General features: G+C 53.2%; 1 protein-coding gene across 3 annotated transcripts in view; it reads left to right on the plus strand.

Moving 5' to 3' along the window:
- The first annotated feature begins 465 nt into the window (after positions 1-465).
- Cd82 (CD82 molecule) overlaps positions 466-17,064 on the plus strand; it is a 44,856-nt gene continuing 28,257 nt past the window's right edge. Inside the window, exons 1-2 of one of the 3 annotated variants that reach the window (XM_074044658.1) lie at positions 484-622; positions 792-910. The gene's annotated coding sequence lies outside the window, so the exon portion shown is untranslated. Of the gene's footprint in view, positions 623-791; positions 911-17,064 lie in introns of all 3 variants that reach the window. The other 2 variants (XM_020163710.2, XM_074044657.1) reach the window with 2 other exon arrangements.

Here is a 17,064-nt window from a genome sequence, read left to right on the forward strand (position 1 = left end):
GCGAACAGGATTAGTTTGGCTCAGAGAACCCGCAGGGAGGGGCGCGTCTGGGGGGCGTGGCCTCATTCTAGGATGGTCAGGGGTGGGCGGGGAGGAGAAAGCAAAGGAGGCGGGGACAATGGGATGGCCATCCAAAGGAGGCGGGGAGAGGACTTGGCTGAGGGTGGCCCAAGGGGTGGGGCGGGGCCGTTAGGTAGGGTTGTGAGTGGGTGTGCCTCGGGGAGGCACTGGAAAGGCACGAAGTACTGTGCTAAGGAAGCGGACCTCATCCTCTAAGCGATCTGGACGCGGGGCGGGCTGGGATACTTGTGCGAGGCCATAGCAGGGCGGAGCAAGGGGCGTGGCCTCCTCTCCAGGCTGACCCAGCGGGGTTGGGGGGAGGGAAGCCGTGGTGGGCGGGGCCTGGTCCTGCGGGCCGCCGGTACACCTTCCGCAGAGGGGGCGTGTCCGGGGGCGTGTCCCCCGAGGGGCGTGGCCTGGCCGAGGCCGTCGCATTCTCCCACGGCCGCTGGGAGGGGGAGAGCAGAGAGACTGAGCCAAGTGCTGCGCAGTCAGACGCTGACGGGCGCAAGCGGGCGACGCCAACTTGCTTGCAGCGCGGAGCAAAAAGTAGAGCCACCAGGTGAGAAAGGGACTGGGGAAGGCCGGCGGGACAGCCAGAGCAAAGTTAGTTTCGCCCCCACCCCTGCAGCCAGCTGGGGCTGCTTTCTCGCAACAAGTGACAGAGCAGGGCAGCTGCTGGGTCAGAAAGAGCTTGAACCCTCTATCTCTCTGGCTCTGCCATGCACCAGCTGCGTGACGCTGGGCTTGTCCCCGCACCCTGCTCCGGACCGCTCGGGTTCCAGTAGGAGGAAGTTGATCCAAGTGAACTCCAAGGTCCTGTTGCACGTTCTCACCAAAACCCCGGAAGGTGAGGGCTGGCAGGGCAGAGGTGCTTCGTGTGGTTTCTCTTCTTGCAAAATGGGATGAGCGAGGTTACTTGTTTTAAAGGTCACCCTGGGAGCCAGGTGTAGTGGCGCAGAATCCCAGCACTCGGGAGGCTGAGGCAGGAGGATCTCAAGTTGGAAGCCAGCCTGGGCTACGTAGGAGGCCCTTGTCTCAAACAAACGAACAAACAACAAAAAATGTCCCATTGCTTCCTGGGATGAGGCCTGATCCTATGAGCCTTTGAGCTCAACTATGGAGCGGGGCCCCCTGAGACTTGAAGGTGGAAACTCAGCGGGGCTTTTCTAGGTGAGCTGGATAGAGGCCCTGGAAGAACAGTTCTCTTATTGGGGTGAGTGGGGAAGAGAAGGGAAAACCCCACCAAAGCTTGGGCCAGAGGCAGGTCAGGTCCTGAGGCCTTTGAGACATGCCCAGAATTCTTTTCATGAATAGAAGGTTCCCGATCCCGATGGTGGGTACCTGTTGCTGGGCCACTGTAGCTGGGATCCTACATCTATGGTCAAGGGCTTAGACCTTGGGACCAAAATGATTTGGATTGCACTCTCCCTTCAAACTTCAGTTTCCTCATCGGTAAAATGGGAATGACAGAAGCCAACAGTAGCATAGAAAACTAAATAGAATAATGTGTATACAGTGTCTAGCCAGGCGCCAGTACTCAGGGGCCTCACTGCTGGGAGGTGCCAGCTGCTGGGACATGGAGGGGAAGATGAGGGACTGGCTGGCTCCTGAAGGGGAATGAGCCTGGTTTATCTTTAGAGGGGTGGAAGCTGACTGCAGTCTCTCCTGACCTTGTGAGAGGCAAAAATTGTCACCTGCCACCAACATCCCTCAGTTTGTTTGAGGTTTGGGGAGTGTGCCACCTGGTTTAAAAAGTAGCTGAGTTTTCTTTAATATTGCTTGGAGGGTGTTCAATTAAATAACCCAAAAACTGGTTTATTATAAGATAGACAAAACAGACACACAAGACAAAGCTGGGAGGTGGATATGGAGGTATGCTAGCTGGCTGGGCTCTGCTCTCATCCTGGGTGCTGACAGTGAAGCCCCCATCCCTATCTTGTACCTGCTGGAGAGGATCACTCACACCCAGGATTCTGGGCAGAGGAGATTTCGAGGGTCTGTACCGCCCTGGTGGCTGGAATCCAGCTGTTCTGTTGCATGCTGAGCCTGGCGTTGCAGGTGAGGGCTGTGTGTGTAACTATTGTCTGCTGAGCAGGGGTGGGCACAAAGGACACCTCAGTTGCATCTTCTGGGGAGAGAAGCCACTCTCTGTGGGGCCAGCCGAAAAGTACTATTCAAGAGAGTCTGATTAAAGGATGCATGTGGAGGAGAAATGTGCCTGTGTATATGGTGTGTGCATGTGTGTGTGTAGGGTGAGAGAGGGTGTTCAGAAGAGGGGAGACACTTGAGAAACCAGGTGTAAGGTGAAGGGTGAGACTTGAGTAGCATTTTTTGCCTGGGACCCCAGTGCCGGTTGTGCCTCGTCAATGTGGGGTCACGGACTCCCCCATCCAAGCATTTCAGTGGCATAGATTAGAGCTTGGTATAGTGGGAAAAGAGAGGGCTTGGCAGACAGGCTTGCCCGTGTCCGCCCCTTACAGTGAATGACAAGCAACAACCCAGATCCCTCACTCTCAGGTTGCTTAGCTTTCAGGAAGGGGCTCAGACAATGATAGCAGGGATTCTGATACAGGCTAGATGAAAGGAAGGATTAGAGGGAAACTCAGGGCCTTAAGGATTGGAAGGTGTTGGCAGTAAGAGCAAAGATGGTGTCTTGGGCAAAGGAGAATGCCTGGGCAGAGGCAAGGAACCCGACCTGCTTGGAGAACTCTCAGGAAACTGCTAGGTTGGCTAGTCTGGTTGAAGTTCGGGACTGCCGTGGCTGCAAAGCAGGAATGGGAGTGGGGATGCCGCTCATGGAGGGCTTTGAATGCCAACATGAGATGTGTGGACTTGAGTTGTAGAAATGGGAGCCAGTGAAGGTTTTTGAGCAAGGGAGTGACATAACAGAGAGACACCATAGGAAAGGCATTTTGTGCCAGGTGTCTGGGGTGGAGGACCCAGCAGTCAAGGGATGAAGAATCAGTGGCTGTGGTGATGGGAAGGAGGGATCCGAGTAGCTTTGGGAGTGAAGGAAGACGCTCTAGAAGTAGGGATAGAAAAGGCCTTGTGGGGGAGGGGCAGTGATGTGGGGGAGGAGACTTCCAGCCATGTCTTACTTTCTCTTTGACTCCTCAACCAATCTTCCTCTCAGCCCTGTGCCCAGCAGGGCTCAGGAAGGTGGCTGGCTTGGGTAGGTGGGGGTCCCAGGGAAGGCGATGTTCACCTATGAAGAGGAGGCTCTGTGGCTGAATGTGGGAGCCTGAGCCAGCCAGTGGCTGGGAGTTTCCCAGCAGGGTGGTGGGAAGAAGTATCTACGGGTTGCCCTACCCAGCCCAGGAAAGGCAGGGGTGAGAGGTTAGCCACACGCCTTCTCTGGTGACGAATGGCCAGTCTAGATACAAGTTCCCCACATACTTGTAGGGTAGATTTGGGTTCCCTGGGCCCCTCCGAAGTTTCTGCTGTGTGGGGCAGCCCCTGTCTTGAGGCCTAGACTTTAGAGGAGGAAGCTCTCTTGTTAGCCAGCCATCGCCCTCCATCCTGGTAACCTAGTCTGGTCCCCTGAGGACCACACAGCCCCTCCTGGCATGCAGTAGAACAGACCTAACCTGCTTCGGATTAAGAGCTATGGGGTCCTGCTGGCACCCTAGTTTGGGCTTGGCCTTGGCCTCAGCTCCAAACTGTTATACCCACTTCCTCTTCCCCAGGGGAAGCTTGGGGGGAAGTTCTGATTTGATCAGGAGCATCAAACCGCCAAGAGTTGGCTCTGCTCTGGGAGGGGTAGGAAGGGAAAGACCAGTCCTGCTGCTTGGCCTGGGCCCCTCTGTGGGACAGGCCAGCTGGTGGATGGGAGGCCCATTTAATCTCAGCAGGACCTACCCTGTCCTGGCTTCTCCCCCTCCCAGCCTGGGTCTCCACAGCCTGGAGGGGAAACCCAGAGGTAAACAGGGGCTGAGTGGTGTGGGGCATGTGGTTTCTCAAGAAGAAAAGCCAAACACACAGCCCTGCCGGCCCAGCTGGTGTCTCTCGGGACTGACTTGTTCCTGACTCACCCCTGGGATTCATCCTGAACCGGTGGGTTTCCTGTCAGGAGCTGGCACACTCTGTGCTGACATGGAAAAGCAGCTGAGGGGAGCAAAGAGGCCTGGGCTCTGGTCTTGCCTTTAGTCCCAGCTCTGCTATTTGTATGCTGTGTAACATAAGACACTTTCTCCTCTTTGGGCTTCCCTTCCTTGCTCTGCTACTGGCCAATTCTTTACTTGGCTTTTCGGGGGTTCTGGGACCTGGGATCTACCTTGGTAAAGTAAGGCACGTGCACAATCCACGCCCATACATACGTGTGTACACACACATACTGCAGTCTCATTACAGAGTGGGCTGGACAGTGCCCTCAAAGAGTACCCATCCTGCCTCCTTTCTCTTCTCTTTTGCCTCCTCCAGACGCACCCGACCTCCTTCTGCAGTGCAGCACTGCGCTCTGGAGCTAGAGTCTTGCCTCTGCCAGTTTCTAGCTATGTGACGGTAATAGCTTCATGGGCAGAGAGAGGATATAGCAAATGTGCCCATGGGACACTTGGTGCTTTTATACCTGGCGCATAGTAAATGCTGAAGAAGTGAGAACTGGTGTTACTTTCTGTATCTGTCTGACCTGTACCACTAATCCTCAGTGTCCCACGCTTTCAAAGCCCCTGTGCCTCCCCAGCATACACATGTGTGTGCCCCGGACACCAGTCATTTGCGGTTACACCATCTTCCCTGGCATGACTCCAAGCTCCGTGCGGGGAAGTAGGTCTGAACATCCTGATACGCTTTCCCAAGTCCTCCTTTCCCTCCCACCTCCTCTCGGTCTGTCTGCACTGAGCACCTTCCTCTTTGGTTATGCTGTTCTGTGGTGTACCGAGTGCTTCCATGAGCCCTCCTGGGTGGACATTTCTGAATCCTGTCCATTTCTGAATCCTGGATTCCTGGAGCAAGGCCTGGCCCACAGCAGAAACTCAGGAGATGATGGTTGAATGAATAAGGGATTGTCCTTTGGGGAACCCCAGCAGGACCCAGCTCAGCTCAGTGCCAGTACTTGGTCACTCCTTAGCAAAGGGGGGAGCCAGGAAGCAAAGTCTGGATGCCCAGCCTTGCCCTGAAGGCTCAGCTACCCCATTTCCAAACTTGGATCCAGGGAGGTGGCAGGGGCTGTTTATCTTCCACTGTTGCAATTGGAGCTTCCGATTCCCCTGTGACAGTTAGCCTTTACCCTGCACAGAGGGGGACAGCATGACTTCCTCCAGCTTAAGCCCAGAGAGTGGTTTTTGTGAACTCTGAGTCAGCCCAAAAACGTACCTCCCCATCAACAGACAAATGGACAGAGTTCTGGAGGCTGGGTATTGGGGGCCTGGGTTCGGATCGTAGCTGTGCTGCAAAGCTGCTGAGAGACCTTTGCCAGGGAGGTGACCTTGGGGCTGGCTTTCTCACTCTTTGGGCAGCAGGTGCTTCAGAGGCCTGCCTGGGGTCTCAGCTGTGCACCGGGCCCTAGGGAATGGGGAAGGGACCCTAGGCAAGATCATGGACCCTGGAATCAAATTGCTTGAGGACCATTCCCACTGCTGCCACTTACCAGCTGGGTGTAACCTTGGGCAAACATCTTCATCCCTCCCTGTGTGTTTTCAGCAGTTGTAAAGGGGAGACCATAGTACAGTTGGCTTTCGTTATCCACCAGTTTCACATCTGCAGATTCAACCAACCATAGATCAAACATATTTGGAAAAAAATCATGTCTGTACGTGTCTGAACAGGGACAGACTTTAAAAGTTGTCATTAGTCCCTAAACAAAACAGTATTATAAGAGTTGACATAACAGCATTTACATTGTATCAGGTATTATAAGTAATCTAGGGGTTGATTTAAAGTATGTAAGAGAATTGTGGCTGTTACATGCCAATACCATCCCATTTTATATAAACACTTGAGCATCTGTGGGTTGTGTATCCCCTATGGGTACCAAGGGACCACTGTACTTTCTCGTACGTTTGCTTGACAGCGATATAGCAGCTGCTATTTGTAAGCCACCTAGGCCAGTGCCTGACACATAGTAAGTGTGCCTAACACTTTGGGCATTGTTATCAGCAGGAAGCAGGACTTAGGCCTTTGGGAGACAGGGGAGGCTGGTGAGAGCTTGAGTCTGCAGACTGAGTACCTGAATTCAGGCCATAGTTCATCCTTCACTTGCCATGTGACTTTGGCAAGCCACAGCCCTTTTTAGGCTGCAAGAATATAACTATTATCCTGTGCTGACTCCGTGTTGCTTTTTTGCTAGTGAGCCACACGTGATACCAAGTGGGAAGCTACTGGGTTCTGCCCAGGGGAAAGACTTCTGGGTACTGGTTTCTCTCTGGCACTCACCCACTGAGGCATCCTGGGAGGAAGACGGGGGGCGGGGGTTGGCAGGTCCAAGCGGCAACCTGGGAGGCACTGCAGGTGCCTCTATTCAACAAGGCACAAATGTACATAAACGCACCTAAATATACATATTACAATACGCAACAATAGCCAGGTGTGGTGGCTCGTGCCTGTAATCCTAGCTACTCAGTAGGGGGAGATCAGGAGGATCTCAGTTCAAGGCCAGCCTAAGCAAAAAGTTCAAAAGACCCCATCTTAATCAATGGCTGGGGAGGGTAGCATGTGCCTATCATCCCAAATATGCAGAGAAGCAGAAACAGGAGAATCGTGATTCAGGCTGGCCTGGGCGTAAAGCAAAGACCCTATCCCCAAAATAACCAATGCAAAACAGGGCTGGCAGAGCGGCTCAAGTGGTAGAGTGCCTGCCTAGCAAGCGTGAGGCCCTAAGTTCAAACCCTGGTACACGCACCTATACATACAGGTTAGACTAGAGAACTTCATTGTCTTTTTATTTTTCCCTATTTTCTGAACCTTCTGCAGTGAACTCATTTTACTCTTATACTCGAGGAAAAAAGAGCACACTCATACGATAAAGCTATATAAAAATACCTTACTTTACATCGTTAGACAAAAATGAACTTAGGCTCATACGGAGGTTTTTGTTGTTAATAAATCCTGCATTTTTAAAGGTGGGGTAGAGTGTTGGTTTGAAGTTGCATATCAACTTGTCAAGCCACAGGAGACTCCAAGGGAGTGTCTGAGATATGGATGAAAGTGTAATCCAGCTTCGCAGGTGTGGATCCACCCTGAGTGCTGGGCGGTGTTCAGAAAGCTTTTCCACAGTATCTGAAATGGACGGCTTAATCATCTCTCTGAGCCTCGCTGTGTCCATCTGTGAAACTGGGATGATGATAGTACTACATCAGAGGGTTGTTGTGTTGGTTAAATGATTTTAACATAGGTAGAAGATGGAGCTCCAAACCTCTAAGAGTCATAACTGAGCATTACTACCCTCCCCACGTTCCCTCACCCCGGGATGGCGTGGCTGTAGATGTGGAACCCAGAGGGCTTACAAACTGTCTGCTCTGGAACCAGCAGTCACCTGACACAGGCAGCGCTGGACAGGAGCCTGCCTCCCTGCAGGTCCAGGTAGCAGGAACAGCCAGTGGCCCTGGTGGCAGCTTGCTACAGGAAACCTGGCTCTTGGCTAAGCTTGCCCAGTGTGTCTCCCAGAGGAGCCAGTCAGATAAGCCCCTCAGCCTGGGGCGGGGAGAAGGGGGCGGGGAGAATGGGCGGGGCAAGGCTAGAGGTTTCATCCTGGTAGAGATCCCTGGGCAGGGAAGCAAACAGGGAGAGGAGTTCCCACGCAGACAAATGCAAGACACTGCTAATGACGTCTGGTGTGCAGTAAGCTCTCAATAAATGTTAACTTGTGGCCTATGCTACTGTAGTTGGCAAATTGTCCCCCACTTGCTGTCTCAGGACAGTGTGCTCTTGCCATGGGAATCTATGAAGTGTCACAATTTATAGAAGACACAGGAACTCGGTGGGGGAGGATTGATTTGTCTGAAGTCATGCAGCAAATGAGTGAGGTCTAGGCTTGGGTCACCCTCTGTCACATAGACAGTCTACTCCCAACCCCCTTGGTCTCTGAACACACAAGAGTAAGTGAGGCAGAGAGCAGGTGTAGCCTACTCTGGTCTGTCCCAAAGCCCCTCTGATCCCCTTTTTCTCTGCCCCACTGTCACATGGCAGGGTGCAACAGCAGGCTCCCCTTTTTCCAGGAGACAGCATAGCATGGTGCTATGGTTCTCCAGCTTTGCAAGTTGGGAACCACTGGGATTGTCCCTACAGCTTGGTGTTCTTCCAGCCTCTTGATCATCCATGTCTCCCAAGACCTAGTTATGAGCTGACTGTGGCACGTTTGCTCACCTGTGGCATATTTCTCAGCCTCCCAGAGCCTTAGTTTCCAGGAGGGTTCAATGAGATAATGCTGATGATTTGTCTGGTGGCAGGAAGAGTACTCCATCAGTAAAAACCAGAGGATGGTGATGACAGTACTTTGGGAGAAATGGCCAGGTGTCCTCCTCCCCAAAGGCTGAGGTCCCTGACCAGGAGTGAAGGAGCTTGCCAGGGCTTCTGAGAGCTCTGCACAGAGCCTTCGGCCTCTGCAGTCTTCGTCCCAGATCAGACTATCTGAACCCAGCCTGGACCTGGGTGTTGCTGGCATAGAATTAAGGGCAAAGCTGGGGGCTTGTGTCTAGAACCTCAAGATCTTGGTGGTATGAATAGCTCCATGGTTACTGAATCAGCCTACCTACTGGGTCTGATCCCATGAGCAACATTCAGCCTCCACTTGTATATCTCAAGGCTTACAGAGCTCTCCACTTTTCATCTAGGGACAGATCCAACTCTTAGAAAATATGGCGTAGAATTTGAGGCATCCCTCCCCCAACTTAGCTTCCATTCATTCATGCAGACCGTGCTTATTTGCTACCGGGTGGACTGTGGACACTCACTGGCAGACACTCATGTCTTGGAACAGGAGACTCAGGCCTGTGATTCTGACATGGAAAAGAGAAACTGTCAACTTAAAAAAAAAATTCATCTCTATCTGAACCAAATAACAAAAACAAAAACCCAAACCAAAATTTTCTAATTATTGAAGGAAAATTCTCTGAGCAAAATTTTAGAGAGAACAGACATTCAAAGGAAATAATGACTAAGAATAAACAGTTTGGTGTTTTAGCCTTTAAAAACAAATCAAAAAAGAGGGCTGGAGGCATGGCTCAAGTGTACAGATGGCTCCTGCCTAGCAAGCACAAGGCCCTGAGTTCAAATCCCAGTACTGCAAAAAGTAAATAAAGTGCACCTTTATCCCAGATTGGGGTTGTACCCTAGGCACCACTTCCGGTGCCCCTCAGCTGGCTTGCCATTTGGTAGGGAGAGGTTTTCCATGTGGCTCAGTGTTCTTCCCTGTTTCACAGCTGCCTGACATCACATCACGTGACTCCACCATGACCTGAGGCCATTTGAATTTTTTGTTGGTATGCTGTAGTGACCGTCACCTTGGCCATATGTATATCTGTGCTCAACTTTCCTAAGCTCCAAAGTGAATGTCTACAAGTGGCTTTCCAGTCAGGGGTCTTTAGACTAAAGAGACCTTATCCCTAGAGAAACATCCTTTTCTGGGTACCTATCAGAACATGCCCCCAAATTTAACTCCGGGTCCATTGCAGGGAGGGGCGGCATCTGTCCCTTGTGCTAGTTGGCAGACTCATAGGAGGAAGGCACAGGTTTTTTGAGTGTGTGTGTGTGTGTGTGTGTGTGTGTCTGTCTGTGACAGAGACACACAGACAGACAGGTGTCCTGAACCTGCCCATCTCCTCCCACTGCCTCCTAGAGGAGGAAAGAACTCTTGGCCTTTCTCTGTCATCAGTTCTAGGGACCCCAGAGGTTTTTACTGGGCTGATGGGTCCTGAATACAAGGGGCCCAGGTCCCCAGGGAAGGTTGGGCTGTGATTTTTGCTCTGTATGGATAGACAGACAGAAAGACAGATGGGGAGTTTTTTCTTAGCAGTAATAACCTGACTTTTGACCCTCCTCCCCTCTCCTTTCTGGGAGCCTGTGGTGTCATTAACTAATCATGGGATGTCTTTACTACTTAATGACCTGTCCCCACAGTGACTCCTTCTTCCCAGTAGCTTCTGTAAACCAGGACACAGGAAGATGAGGCCGTGGGAGGAAGTCTTTCTGGGGGAGGAAGTGGCCATGGACTGGTGCGGTAGTTCTCAAACTCTGACATGCCAGGCAGTTACTTGGAGGGTTTCTGAAGGAGTTTCTGGTTCTGCCCATAGGGACTGTGGCCCGAGAATGTGCATTTCTATCACATGCTCCCAGGAGATGCTACAGAACCACACTTTGGGCAATCAATGGAGTGGTGGCAGGGTGTGAGGTGGGGCCTGTGCTGCTGACATTAGGACCCTGGCTCTGTTTAATGACAGCTCACCCTGTGAGCCTGAACTCAGCTCCCTCTTCCCCCACCTCCCATCCCTTCTCCCAGATGAACTTTGAAAGTGTGGAGGAGTTAATGTGATGGAAGACAAGATGACTTGTCGCCACCCACATCTTATAGATAGGAAAACTGAGGCTCTGGAAGATGTGTCCAGATATGATCAGGGATGCCCTAATGGCTACAGGAGTGCTCACACTGGAACCTTTACCCTATTGTACCTCACCCCAACTTCTCCCTGCAGGTCTGGTGTAGAAGTAGGTATGCCTCCCCAACCACTGTGCCTGCCCCACGAGACCCTTGGCGAGGGCTTGGGGAGGCAGGTCCCCCACATCATCTCTGAGCCAGGGTCTTGCTCTCCGTCTCCCCTCACGTTCAGTAACACGATCTTCCAAGTCTCCTGTTCTCCAGCTGGTTTATGTTCCCAGTTATTGTTCTGGGCAGGTTTTCCAGGAAGCCGGAAATTTTCTCCTGCCAAGCCTGGGCTCAGCCTGGCAGACACAGCAGAGGGAGGACGAGCCACTATCAAAGGCAGACATGGAGTCAGGTCAGCCTCACATCAGCCTCCCCTGGTGGAGGTCATTTTACAGATGAGGAAACTGAGGGTTTGGGAGCTGGAACAACTTGCCCAAAGCCCCCTGCTGAAAGGGACAGAGCTGGGTTTGAATCCCACACAGCCAGGCTGACCAGGTCTGGAGGGAGCTGTGATGTGGGGAGCAACCTTTGCTCGAGCTCCTGGCAAGGGCAGCCCCAGAGGCAGGGCCCTTTTGGGATTCAGGGTTTTGCAGTGGATCGCTGGCCTCTTCTTCAGAAACCCATTCATATCCCGCTCTGCTGCTGCCTGGTGTGGGACCTGGGCAAGGCGCTCCCTGAGTGGGACATGAGTCCTCATTTTTCCTAATGATAACTTTGTGCTTTATAGCTGTTGCCAGTAAACGTTTCCTCACATGTTCAGTCTCCCAGGCTTCCCAGCACCCTACGAAATGAGCACAGAGGGTGTCATTAAATAGACAATGAAAGAGCAGCAAGGGAGCTGCCTGGGTTCCACCAGCTCAGCACCTCCTGAGGACTCTGTGCCGTCTGCTCCCTGTCCTGAACCTGCCCATCTCCTCCCACTGCCTCCTAGAGGAGGAAAGGACGCTTGGCCTTTCTCCGTCTTCAACTCTAGGGACCCCAGAGCTCTTCACTGGGCTGATGGGTCCTGAGTACAAGGGGCCCATGTCCCTAGGGAAGGCTGGGCTGGGAGTTTTGCTCTGAACTGGGAGCCCATGTAGAGGGAAGATGTGGTAGTCCAGGCTGTGACTGTCACTGGCTCTTACTAAGGCCTTAGTGTTTGAGGAATGGGGGAATCCAGTCCCTCTCACTTCAGCCCCTCTTCTTCTGGGACCTGTATCTGTATCTGTCCTCCAAACTGCACCATGCAGAGTTTTCCAGACTCTCTCCCATTGGTACTGCGGTCCTGCAGCTCCAGCAAGTACTGTTTCCTCCTCATTATCTCCTGACCTTATTCTTCCAGACCGCCTCCAGCCACACCTTCCCTTGAGAAGCCTTGGTCCTCTGGCCAAGCAATTCCATTAGGGCAGGTTCTACACAGAGGGTGAACTGGCCAACTAGGTTGGTGAACTCCTTGGTTAGGTCTGAGGACAGGGGTGGGCCGTGTGGGCCACCTGCCCTGCAGGAACTGGCAGGGCAAGTGGCCACATTTGTGTGCCCTGAGGACAGGTCAGTTTCAGCCCTATGACTCTCATGCTGGCTTGTGATCTTGGGCAAGTCATTTATGTTCTGAAAAATAAGAATGACCCTTTCTTCACTGATGACAATGACTTGTGAGGCATGCAGAGGAAAGGAGCCAACCGTCCTGCAGGGGAGGAGGTGGGGTGTGGGGGTGGGAGGGATCCCCAGGCCCTCTGGAAGTGCCCATCAGCTCCTCTTCCTTGAAGTGGGCAGGGGCTATAACCTGCCTCCTCCCCCAATGATCCCTAAGGTAGTGACTGGTTAGGTCTTGGTCTCAGGCATGACTGTATCTCCTCTAGGTGGAGGTGTTCTGGGCTGGTGCCCAGGCCAGGACTAGGCAGAAGGATGGGACCAATGCCTACATGGAGGTCTATAATTAAATGCTGCCAGTTTCAAGCTGTGACCCTGCCTGGGCTCAGTACCAACCTCCCTGATGCTCAGTTTTCAGATCTGTGTAGGGGATTCTCACACCACCTACTCTCAGACTCTCACTTAGTCAGTCAACAGAAGGCCTCTTGCTAGATGGATGAACAAGGATGTGAGTTCAGTGGTCCACAGCCCTGATTCCCTCTTGACCCTTAACCAGACTGCCATGTGGTTCACTGACACATCTCTTTTTCTTTTGGAAGAAGGGGTCCCTTTGCCTCTGAGTACCTTTCTTCTTAAGAGACCCCAAAGCCTGTCCAGGCATGAGTCTCTGCCTGACTTTAAGACCAAGATTGTTACCACAAATCCTAGGCCTGGCACCTGCTGTCCACTGGGGCAGAGACCCCTTCTGGGAGCCCCTAACACCTCTCCTCCTTTCTTCTTAGATGTCTGTCTGCACACCTCCTCTCCCAACCCTGTTTGACCTAGAACCTTCTCACGGTGATATTCATCAGTACACTTCCCTTGATTGTGCATAGCGTCTCTCTCCTCAGACTTCACACCTCCTAAGGCAGACTAGACAGGGAAGGAGCCCGCCCAAGGCCTGCGGCCAGGACCCTCTACCCTCTGCCCCACTTCTGATTCCTGGCCCAATTCCTGGTTTGCCTCCCAGAGGCGTGTCCCTCCACCAAGGAGCAGGGAGTAGGGTAGTCCGAGGTCAGAGAGGAAGGTGGGTGCTAAGTGTCCAGGATCAGGGTGGAGGGTCCTAGATTCCCCCCTGCTTCAGGAAGTGGTGTATGGACTGTCCCCACTGCATGGATAGGTATACTGAGGTTTGGGGGATGTCAGGGGAGAGCTGGCTGTGTCGGTTCTCTTCCTTCCTTCCTTCCTTCCTCCGTGGAGGGGATTCCGTGGGGCTGTTTGGGGCCCTGTGCGGCTGTGACTTAGCCACTGATGGCTGAGGTAAAGTTCCTTCTCCCCATTTCTGCTTCTTCAGAGCCCCCCCAGCCACCCTGTTGGTGATAAAGACGCAGCCCTGAGACCTGTTCAGGAATCTTGGTGGTGGGTGAAGGGCCCTTCCAGGCCCTGTTTGGAAGGAATCTGGCAGAAGCCTGGGCTGAGGAGAATGGGCTGGGGGAGGGCAAAGGTGGGTGAGAGCCAGAGGACAGCAGAGCCCCCAAGAGCCTCAAGGGGACTTCTGGCTATAGAACAGGGTAGGCGTAGACACTCAAGGCAGCCTCTGGGGTGTCGCAAGATGGGTTAGAGTTGGACTGGCTCCTGGTGGGACCCTATCTAAGGCCAGCAGGGCTGAAGTTCTGGGCCCCCTCCCTGGCTTTCCTGTAGAGACCAGAGAGGACCTGAGGCCTGTAGGTTGGAATCCCTAGTACAGAAGGGCTCTTATCATCGAGATTCTGTCTCTCTCTCTCTCTTGCTCTCATTTTCTGTGTTTCTCTGCCTTTCCTACTTTCCTCTCTCAATCCTTTGGCTCCTTTTATCCCCTCACCTCCCCCACACTCATCAGGACTCCTTTATTCCCTCTTGGTCCTCTAAGGAAAAGCATCTCTCGAGACCCCAGCAGGCATGGAGTCCCTGGCTACTCTGGCTGAGCTCACCCTGGGGACTGGCTGCCCTGCTGTGGCTCCCAGCCTCTCAGGCAGTCTCAGAGTCCCAAGAGCTCAAGGAGCAATGGGAGGGAGCCCCAACGGGCAGCTCTGGTTTCCTTTGTTAACGGCTTTCCTGTCCCAGCTGCCAAGTGTCTGGGCTGTGTCAATGGCACTGCCCTGAATGAGAACCAGGGTCCCACTGGGTGGAGGCCCAGCCCTTTATCCAGCCTTCAGAGGGCCCAGATGGCCGCTGCTGACTGTGGAAGTAGGTTTCTCGCCCCCACCCCCACCCCCTTTTCTGGAGCCAGGTGCCTGCCCTGTAGACAAGTTGGGATCAGATGGAAACTAGATGTTCACAGGCTCAGTATGAGCTGGAGAGTCAGTCCCAGAAATGGGGCAGAGGGAAGGCACAGGCAGAGGTACAGAACCTACAGAAGTGGAGAGCCAGGTTAGGGGAGGCCCATCCTGCCCTCTCCTGCCAGCTGTGTCATCCAGCAAGACCTCTCGCCAAGCTGTTAGTGGCAGAGACTTGTGTGTGCTGTCATCCCTGTTCCACCTCTTTGTTCACCCAAGGATCCATGGGCAGAGCCCTGTACCGGTGTGTGTAGGCAGCACTGAGTGTCACCCACTCTGCCTCTGTCTCCCACCAAATACTTTGAAAGCCAAAACAGCTCTCTCACCTAGGGAAGTACCAAGACCCACAGCCCGGGAGGCAGGAATTTGGAGCCCGCTTGACAGGTTGGGAGCTGAGGCTCAGAAAAAATATGTGGCCGTTGGAAAGGGACAGACAGAAGAGGATTTCAGCCCACATCTATCTGATGCCCACCTAACCCCTGTGCCAAGGAAGTTAGGGCAGCCAGGTAGCACTCCCTTGGGTCTCTGTGGGAGTGTTCTGGAAGGGGTCACTGGTGAAAGTGGCATTGCAGTTATCCCTTTCTTCCTCCTGAGCTCAGTGTCTAGGGAGGGTACAACGTGGCCTGCTGCCCTGTGGGCTCCTTGGTTAGAGTCCCCTCCCTCCCCCTATTGTCTACAAAAGGCCCAAACCTAGTCTGGGTCTTTGGATCCCTGGCCCTGGTCCAGAGTTAGCCTCTTGCCTGCCACCTGCCCCATCTGGCTAGACCCTGGGTTGGGCATGTGAGCCACCCCTTAGTGCCTGTCATGGGCCCAGGGTGTCTTCCGTTGGGAGAGTTTGGAGTCTGGGTTACAAAACTGTACTGATGAGGCTGTTATTCTGATTCCTTATCATATGCAACTGTTTTACAGGAGGCCGAGTGTGGCGGTTAACACAGGGACTGGGTCAGACAGTTGGGCTTTGACTGGCTCTACCATCTCTATGACCTTGGGCAAGTTTCTTTGCCACCATGGATCTCAGTTTCTTTAGCTGTAAACTGGGATTAAAAGCAGTGCTTACCACACAGGGACACTGTGAGGATAGAGGACAGGGACACTGTGAGGATAGAGGGAGCCTGAAAAATGCTCAGCACAATTGCTGGCAAAGATAACTGTGCAGAGTGTCAGCATTTGTTACTGAGTGGTGAGACTGTGTCTCTAGGGACCCAACTCATCCCTCAGAAGGAGGGCTGCTTTGTGACTGTATGCTGTGTTTCATACAGCTCGTTTTCATGTGAACTCCAGCTCGGGCATTCCCTGAGGGCAGGGCTGGGATCCATCCATCCATTTTCTGTGTCCAGCTTGGGGCCAGCCCATGATGGCGACTGCAGTGGGCAGTGGTGTAAGATGGACACTTAGGGCAGGACGTTGTGTGGGAGGGTAGGGGGTCCTGAAAGAGCCACCCAAGGCCCTTGGCTCCCCACTCCCACCCCAACCTTCCATCCCCAGGGAGAGCTGCCCTCTTGAGGTCGCCTCTCAGTGCTAAGCTGGGGTCAGGTCTGGTGTTTCAGCCTGGCCTGTGGCCTTCTGTCTCAGCTGCTAGGGTAGGAGTCCATGGGCTTGGGGCCCGGCCATTGACCTTTCACATTGGCCTCACTGATAATCCCAGCCTGTCACAGACCACAACAAACAAATCCAACCAGAGATTGGAAAATCAGATAGTGGGGGATCAAAACGCAGCCTCTAGAGTCAGCTGCGCTTTCAGGAAATGCATTACCTGTCAAATGTGAAAACAAACACAGCCACAGTGGCTTCTTTCTTTGGGTGATCAGGACAAAGTCCAAAGAGCTGGGGACGCAGTGCCCAGCTCTAGATTGTTATTGTTATCTAGATTGTTATTTTCCAGAGCACAGCAGCCTGGCTGGATCTCTCCTTCCACTTTCTGCCTGGGTGGAAGGGTTGCCCCACTTACAGAGCTGGTGGGAACTCAGGCCGGCACCTGTGGCTCAGACCAAGCTCAGGGCAGAGGCCCCCTTCCTCAGACAGCTCAACCACTTCCTATCTCCTCATCCTAGAACAGTAGGGGTCACCCCAAACAGAGGCCTACAGGTGGGACACACATGACAGGCTGCACCAAGCACGCAAAGGCCCCTGACTGTCAGTCATGACATCAGGAATACCAGGACAGTCACCACCACCACCATCAGCTGCATTTATGTGGCATTTGTACCTCATGTACACCAGCTCCTGTGGGCTTCATCATATCCACTGTTCAGTTCATTTTACAGGTGGGAAAGCTGAGGCCTTAGAGGTGTGACAATTGTCCCAGGCCACATGGTTGGCAAGATGTAGCAAATATGTCCTCTTCAGACAGGGAGACTGGGAGAAGAGGCCACAGCACACATAGATTGAGCTGTACCGTGTGCTGACCTGATGGCAGCTCACTGTTCCACTGTGGGGGCAGCTGGGGCCTGTGTCCCCAATCACCTATGAGGAAGAAGTTCTGTGGTGTCCCCACCCCTGCCAAGGTCCTGTGGTAGGTGCATAACCCAGCCAGAGGTAGGAACCCAGGGCCAGCCGTGCAAC

Source organism: Castor canadensis, chromosome 1 (assembly GCF_047511655.1).
Source record: "Castor canadensis chromosome 1, mCasCan1.hap1v2, whole genome shotgun sequence".
Lineage (NCBI taxonomy): Eukaryota > Metazoa > Chordata > Mammalia > Rodentia > Castoridae > Castor > Castor canadensis.